Here is a 9,202-nt window from a genome sequence, read left to right as displayed (position 1 = left end):
CATAGAGGAGGGGCAGACAATATTTGATTGACAGCTGAGATTTTTAAATGAGCTTACAGCAGCTATGAATGCTTTAATAAAAAATAGAAATTGGATTTCATGTTTAATTTGAAAAGGACTTTTATTATGCAGATTTTTGTGACTGGGTGACAGGTCCACTTTAACTGGTGCGTTTTGAAAAACATGTTTTCCGAAGCTATACATGGAAAACATGAAGGGCCAACATGAAAACTAAAGATACTGCATGTTGGACCCTTGCAAAGTAAATAATTATATTACTAATATACAACCCCTTCCTTAACCCCTTGTTACTAAGCAGGAGTCCATTATGCAAGGGGAGTATCCGTGCTCTGGTTATCTAATGATCTACCTCACAATTACCAAACATAGTTCCATCAAGTTCAACCCCTCCAAATGAAACCCAGCATCCATACACACACCCCTTCATACCATTACATAAATTCTATATACCCATACCTATACTAACTACCGGTATAGAGTTTAGTATCACAATAGCCTTTGATGTCTGTCCAAGAAATCATCCAAGCCACTCTTAAAGTCATTAACTGAATCAGCCATCACAACATCACCCGGCAGTGCATTCCATTGTCCTCACTGTGAAGAACCGCCTACACTGCTTCAAATGAAAGTTACTTTGTTCCAGTCTGAAGGGGTGGCCTCTGGTGCGGTGATCCTCTTTATGGGTAAAAAGGTCCCCTGCTATTTGTCTATAATGTCCTCTAATATGTACTTGTAAAGTGTAATGTCCCCTCGCAAGCAACTTTTTTTTCCAGAGAAAACTTTGACAGTCTACCCTCATAATTTAAGTCTTCCATCCCTCTAACCAGTTTAGTTGCACTTAGTCCCTGCACTCTCTCCAGCTCATTTATATTCCTTTTAAGGACTAGAGTTCAAAATTGCACTGCATACTCCAGATGAGGCCTTACCAGTGACCTATAAAGAGGCAAAATTATATTTTCATCCCTTGAGTTTATGCCCTTTTTTATGCAAGACAGAACTTTATTTTCTTTAGTGTCCACAGAATTAGACAACTTGTTATTTACAAAAAAAACCCTAGATCCTTCTCATTTAAGGAAACTCCCAACACACTGCCAATAAGTGTATAAGTCAATTTTCCAGTTTCCCAACTTCGTCAAATCACTCTGTAAAGTGGCAGCATCCTGCATGGAACCTATAGTTCTGTACAATTTTTTATCATCAGCAAAAATAGAAACAGAACTTTCAATGCCCACCTCCAGGTGATTAATTAACCTAGTGGAGCCCTGCAATACTCCACTAACAACACTGGTCCAATTAGAAAATGTTCAGTTTATCACCACTCTCTAATCTATCTTTTAGTCAGTTCTCAATCCAGGTACAAATTCCAGGCCAACATTCCTAAATTTGACCATTAACCTTTTGTGTGGCACTGCACCAAATGCTTTAGCAAAGTCTAAGTAAATCACATCCACTGCTATCTCAGAATCCAGGTCCCTGCTCGCCTTCTTATAAAAGAAATTAAGTTAGTCTGGCAAAATCTATTAGGCATGAAATCATGCTGGCACAAACTAATATTATTATGATTTGCTATGAAGTCCGGTATCTTATCCTTTATTAACCATTTGAAAAGCTTTCCTACCACTGACATCAGACTAACTGACCTATAGTTTTGAGGCTGAGTATGAGATCCCTTTTGAATAGCTGTACCACATTAGCAATTCTCCTGTCAGACCAGGCCAGACCTCAATGAATCCAGAAAAAAAAGTAAAGAGGTTTGGCAATCATGGAGTAGTTCTAAAAATAACATAAACATAGGTTTCTGTGAACAATAGACAGAAAGTATGTTAATCACAAGCCCTAGTCATTTAATTCATATAAAAAAATACTGTCCATTCAAGACTTTGTACAAGATGGAATAGCTGTTCCATTTGGCATAAAAATGTAGTACCTAAGGTTTAGAAAAGGGCTTCAAACAGGGGACACTGAAAGAAGATTGGAAGCTGACAAATCATTAGGCTGAAGCTGCAGAGTGAGAATTTAGTTGTCGATGTGAGAAAGTGCCATCATGGGGAAAGCATGAGCTGAAACCTGTAAGCAAATCTTAGCAATCAATAAGTGGAAAAAGTACTGTTTTATGTCAAACTGGATTCTTATTTTCTTTATTTTTTTTATTGTGTATGGAAAAGCCTAAAAAACACTTGCTTAGGGGCAGCTAATTCATTGATTCGATTTGGTTGCCTAGAAGTGAGTGCTATGTTCTACCCCATGAAGACCATGATCTTGCCTACCTCAAATCACTATACCCCCTGGAAATCAGCAGATCCCTTCCTGTTGGGTAAGCTCCCTTCCTGGACCATACTGTAAATATAGATTCAATGAAGATTAGCAAAATGTCTAGATAATGTGCGATAACTCAATAATATTATTTCAACTGATATGCCATATCAATTCAGAATGCACTTGACCTTACCTGTTGGATCGATATTTTCCCACATCAATTAGTACTTTAAAACAGACAACAACAAAAAGTCTGAGAAAAAAAATCAATAGTTTTGTTTAAAATTCATAGGACCATTCCCTCTTCAGCATTTATTTCCTCAAGGCTAAAGAAATGCACTGTTTACAAGGAAAAGGTGTAATGAATTTCTCTTACCCGTGTACAGTGAACAAAATAGATTAACCCTATGCCCTACCAGTAAAATAAGATTTATAACATAATTTGTCTGTACCATTTGGAGCATCTTACCTGCTCACTTTATTGTGCTCTAAATATTCATCAGCCTTAATTATAATGTTTTGGTGCCTCAAATATGTCCTTGTAGCATATTATATTTCTCTCCTGTCACTAGCAAATCATAGATGCTGCAAGACATATACTGTATACTTTAAGAAAAAGGTGGGATCAAGGAAATTTTGTAACTTCACTGTAATCAACTTAAAGGGATACTGTCATGGGGAAAAAAAAATTTCCAAAATGAATCAGTTAATAGTGCTGCTCCAGCAAAATTATGCACTGAAATCCATTTCTCAAAAGAGCAAACAGATTTTTTTATATTCAATTTTGAAATCTGACATGGAGCTAGACATATTGTCAATTTCCCAGCTGCCCCAAGTTATGTGACTTGTGCTCTGATAAACTTCAATCACTCTTTACTGCTCTACTGCAAGTTGGAGTGATATCACCTCCCTCCCTTTCCCCCCCAGCAGCCAAACAAAAGAACAATGGGAAGGTAACCAGATAACAGCTCCCTAACACAAGATAACAGCTGCCTGGTAGATCTAAGAACAACACTTAATAGTAAAAACCCATGTCCCACTGAGACACATTCAGTTACATTGAGAAGGAAAAACAGCAGCCTGCCAGAAAGCATTTCTCTCCTAAAGTGCAGGCACAAGTCACATGACCAGGGGCAGCTGGGAAATTGACAAAATGTCTAGCCCCATGTCAGATTTCAAAATTGAATATAAAAAAAATCTGTTTGCTCTTTTGAGAAATGGATTTCAGTGCAGAAGTCTGCTGGAGTAGCACTATTAACTGATGCGTTTTGAAAAAAACATGTTTTCTGGTGACAGGATCCCTTTAATAATCCACAAGCCCCTTTTTATGCTGCCATTCTTCTCAGGCATATTATATCTGTAGGATTTTATTATAGAGATGTGAATGATCTGTTAACCCTATTTATTAAAGGACAAATCTTGTTTTCTCTTAAAGTTCAAGTTTTTTCACTAAAAAGACCTTGAATTTTTAGAGTGAAAAAAGCCTTGATTTTTTACAGATTTATTATGCCCCAAAGCAGCAAAAAAATCTGAATCTGAAAATACTCCAACTAAAACATGTCGAATTCATGTAAAAGTCAATGGTAGAGGTCCTTTAACCATTTGAAGATGTTTTTTGCTTTCACGATTTTCAGGTGTTTTGGGGTATTTGACTCTGGTTGTCACTCGAAAAGCCTTATAAGCCTATAAACTTGAAATATTTGAGGTATTCATAAAACCTTGAATTTTAGTTTACTTTTAATTATTAGTAAATTATCCAACCTTGCAGTTTTTGAAGCACATGCTCTCAAAAGTTGGGTGAATTTATTCGCCAGGCGTGAATTTGCGGCAAATTTGTGTGATTCGCCATCGGCGAATAAATTTGGGAAATGGCCCTGAAAATTTGCTGGGGAAAATTCGCCGGCGTCAAAAAAAAAATGGACACCGGCGCATTTTCGCCAAAAAAACAGATGCCACCGTTAAAAAATGGACGCCGCCGTCAAAAACGAGACGTGTATGGATCATCCTGACATTTTTCATGCCATGGCAATCGGCCAATTAGTCAATTGGACAGGTTAGAAGATTTCTGTTGGCTAATGATGATATCTCTGCATGTATTGCCTATCTGATGATATCAATGGGTGACTGTAACTACAATTTGTTGGACATGACTTTCATTCGATTGCTGTTGGAATTTATGGCCAGAAAAATGTCTGATTTTTTTTTTTTACTATTTTATTTAATCTGAATGGTTTGTGGTTGGTCGGGAGATTGGATTGCAATGAACAATCATTTGTCGATCAATAAGGATATATCTGCACGTCTTTGGCCAGCTTTACCATATATTAAAGCCTCTGAGTCACCACTCAATGGGCCACTCAATGATGGAAAATAGATTATTGTTGTATAGTGACCAATAAAGCTAAGAATGAAGTTACATCTCTCCCAGAATGCTCTATGATACCATTCCCCCTCCCCACATACACAGCTAAATGGTACCCATAAGCCACCCGCACAGAGGGGACATAAAATATAATTTGGCCCAGGCCTGGACTGTGGGTTCTGGCAAATGCCAGGAGGGCTTCCATAAGAGGACATAGAAAGTCACTATTTAGTGGGCTGGTGTGGGGGGGGGGGGTTATTCTGCCTCTCTGTACTTGGAATGCCAGGGCTTATTTTGACTGCCAGTCCAGACCTGATCTGGCCAATTCCCAACCTATTTGCGGGTATTATGTGGGTACCCAACAGGACTCTACAAGTACTACACCAGAATTCTGGAAAGCCACTAGTTTTGCTACCAACATAGGGGTGTAGTTAAGTCCTGGCTGGCAGACAACCATGCAGATGTTTGGCTGCTGTCAGTACAGGCTGCAAATGCAACTCCATAAATATTCTGGTCAACAATTTTCACTTTAAATACATACAGTCTAAAAAATGCATTTGTTTCTTTCACTAAAGTGTTAACAGTTTCCCTTTAATAGTACTCATACAAATGCAAAGAATATGTGTTTGATATTTCTGTATTAATTGCTGCAAGCATATGATTTGTAGCATCCGCAATAAGATTCATTGTGTGAGCCAAGTGAAAAGCTTAAATGAACTGCCTAAACAAAAAGCACTGGCGGCACTGTGAATGTATATAACGAATAATTGCTAAATTAGAATTTTACAAGGTTATTTACAACTTACTATCAAGTAAAATGAAAGTGTCATTCACCACTTATCACTGAAAAACAGTCTGTAATTTTTTAAAAAAACTTACTTTCTGATAAGGTAAACATTGGCTGTTGGTACAATTACTCTCTAAAGCATTGGGTTTTGGGACTGGCCACATACTGTACCCGTATTTCATCCTGCTGCTGTTCTCTTCCCACAAGCTCTAACTGTAACTCCTGCTCAGTGAGAACAACAAATAAGTCCACATACTACATGTCGATGTTTAGATGAACAAATATGGAAGTGTTGCTCTATTTGGTGCTTTTGCTGTTATAGAAGAACAGTGGGGCTCATTTATAAACTTTGCGCAGAGCAGAATGGTTTGTGCAGGAAATATACTGTATTTGCCCTGCACATGGTTATATTTATAAAGCTGAATAAGGGTATGCAAACAGAATTGCAATTTTTTTTCACAATGCGAATGCTTTTTAAATATGGCAAAAATCACAAATTGCGAAAATTATGTGCACACTTTGCATTTGAATTACGTCACAACTTTGGTGGCAGAGAAAATATTTCCAAAACAGTGAAAACGGTAAAGTTTTGCGGCCATTTTGCAAATTTATTCGCTGGCGGCAAAACGCGGAAATTCGAAATGAATTTGCGCCTGCCGAATTTATTTATCACTACCTGCATGCCTTGCTATTTCAAGTTCTAGGCATAGAGTGAAGGAATGTTCCAGTGCCATCTTCTGAAGACTGGAGAGCAAGCTAAAACTAAGGAAAGCAAATCTAATCTTTAGGAATGAGCCAGGTCAACCCTTGGATTCTGTATATATGGGACATCTTTATAAAGTTTTGTATTAGCATAATATGTATTGCCACTTTAACAACATGGTATGCAATGTAAAATATGTCTGTATTTATAAGGCTATTTATTGATTGTTTGAAAGTGTGCGTCCAAGTGTTTTAATTTGAAAATAACCTCATAAAACAAGTGTTGATCGCAAGTGTAACATAGTAACATAGTAACATAGTAAGTAAGGTTGAAAAAAGACACATGTCCATCGAGTTCAACCTTTTTTTTTTTTTTTTTATTAACTACCTATCTGCCAGTTGATCCAGAGGAAGGCAAAAAAAAACCCATCTGAAGCCTCTCCAATTTGCCTTAGAGGGGGAAAAATTCCTTCCTGACTCCAAAATGGCAATCGGACTAGTCCCTGGATCAACTTGGACTATGAGCTATTTCCCATAACCCTGTATTCCCTTACTTGCTAAAAAGCCATCCAACCCCTTCTTAAAGCTATCTAATGTATCAGCCTGTACAACTGATTCAGGGAGAGAATTCCACATCTTCACAGCTCTCACTGTAAAAAACCCCTTCTGAATATTTAGGCGGAACCTCTTTTCTTCTAATCGGAATGGGTGACCTCGTGTCAGCTGGAAAGACCTACTGGTAAATAAAGCATTAGAGAGATTGTTATATGATCCCCTTATATATTTATACATAGTCATCATATCACCCCTTAAGCGCCTCTTCTCCAGCGGCGTGAACATCTCCAATTTGGCCAGTCTTTCCTCATAGCTAAGATTTTCAATACCTTTTACCAGCTTAGTTGCCCTTCTCTGTACCCTCTCTAATACAATAATGTCCTGTTTGAGTGATGGAGACCAAAACTGTACGGCATATTCTAGATGGGGCCTTACAAGTGCTCTATACAGTGGAAGAATGACCCCCTCCTCCCTTGACTCTATGCCCCTTTTAATACAGCTCAAGACCTTATTTGCCCTTGATGCTGCTGACTGGCATTGCTTGCTACAGCCAAGTTTATCATCTACAAGGACTCCAAGGTCCTTTTCCATAATGGATTTGCCTAGTGCAGTCCCATTAAGGGTATAAGTGGCTTGGATATTTTTACATCCCAGGTGCATGACTTTACATTTATCAACATTGAATCTCATTTGCCACTTAGCTGCCCAGATTGCCAGTTTGTCAAGATCCTGTTGCAAGGATGCCACATCCTGGATGGAATTAATTGGGCTGGATAATTTTGTGTAATCTGCAAACACTGATACATTACTTACAACACCCTCCCCTAAGTCATTAATGAACAAGTTAAATAAAAGTGGACCAAATACTGAGCCCTGGGGGACCCCACTAAGAACCTTACTCCAAGTAGAGAATGTCCCATTAACAACCACCCTCTGTACCCGATCCTGTAGCCAGTTTCCTATCCACGTGCAAACGACTTCATTAAGCCCAACAGACCTTAGTTTAGAAAGCAGTCGTTTGTGGGGCACAGTATCAAACGCTTTGGCAAAATCCAAATAGATCACATCTACTGCCCTCCCACTATCCAGAATCTTACTTACCACATCATAAAATGCAATCAAATTCGTCTGACATGACCTATCCTTCATAAAGCCATGCTGATTGTTGCTCATAATGCCATTCATTAGGACAAAATTTTGAATGTGATCCCTTAACAAGCCTTCAAATAATTTGCCCACAACAGATGTCAAGCTTACTGGCCTATAATTGCCAGGCTGAGATCGTAATCCCTTTTTAAATATTTTTTCTAAACAGAATTATATGCTACGTTTCAGTCCAAAAATTGTTTGCTGCTTGAACTTGTCCCATTGACTTTAAAGCAGTGGTGACAAGTCTAGAGTGATATAACTTGATATAATGATATCAAGTTATATCACTCTATATAATATATGATATAATGATGTCATTTACATGTTACTCTGGTAGAAATATATCATTTTTTTAATGAGATAAATGAAATGATAGATTTTTTACTTTTTCAAAAAATCCCAGTGTGCATCTATTTTTTGAATACTATATATATATATACTGTATATATATACTGTATATGAAATATACATTTCGTTTACACCAACCTTCTTTGGTATAAATTATTAAATACACATTTATAGCTAAATTGCATGAATTAGAAATAAAATGTGTTTTGCAATGTAATATTCTTCATTAGACAGTTATAACATTGCAAATGTTAAAGTTGTTGAAATCTATTTGTATAAATTATCTCATAAAATGGAACAAAGAACAGAGTAAAATTGATATAAATGTAATATACTATACATGGGATGATAAATCTATGCTACAGATGTATTGTGATTGTGCTCTAAGACTCAATTTAATAGACATACAGTAGTAGTAGTCTTCCATTAACAGTTTGGATGATGATGATGATAAAATGTATCTTGCCTAATGTAAGTCACCTGGGAAATACCATTAGAATGGTGGATGTTGTTTTGAAAGCAGCAGATGGGCTGTCATTTGGGAATGTGTGATGTATAGTGTAAGGCAGAAGCTTTGAACAATGACAAGAGATAAGTAACAAAGAAAGAGATAAGTAACAAGGGAGAAGGAAGGAAGGATGGATTGATGGATCTCATTTTTTTTTCAAACTAACAGTTTTTCTAAATTAGAGGAAGGGTTTTGAGTTATATAATGTGTATCAATGGTTAAGCATTCTAAAAGTTATTTTTAAACAGTTAGTCTCAAAACTTAAGTTAAAAGGGACAATTGTACTGTAGGTGTATACAGTAGAAGGTGAAGGCAAGAATATTGATGGGGTTGTAAACTAGGCAGGGATGTAAAACTAAAGACAAGCAACCCCATCCCCCAAAAATGAGGGATAAATGGGAAAGATGATTACCTCTCTTGCATTTTTCCTAATAAAGGACAAGGAAAGGTGGATTCACTGGGAGTTACTAATGTATTAGGAAGTTTTTTTTCCCCTGGACAGTTCTCCTTTTCC

This window comes from Xenopus laevis, chromosome 1L (genome assembly GCF_017654675.1).
Source record: "Xenopus laevis strain J_2021 chromosome 1L, Xenopus_laevis_v10.1, whole genome shotgun sequence".
NCBI classification, from domain to species: Eukaryota; Metazoa; Chordata; class Amphibia; order Anura; family Pipidae; genus Xenopus; species Xenopus laevis.
This window is presented reverse-complemented; position numbering follows the sequence as displayed.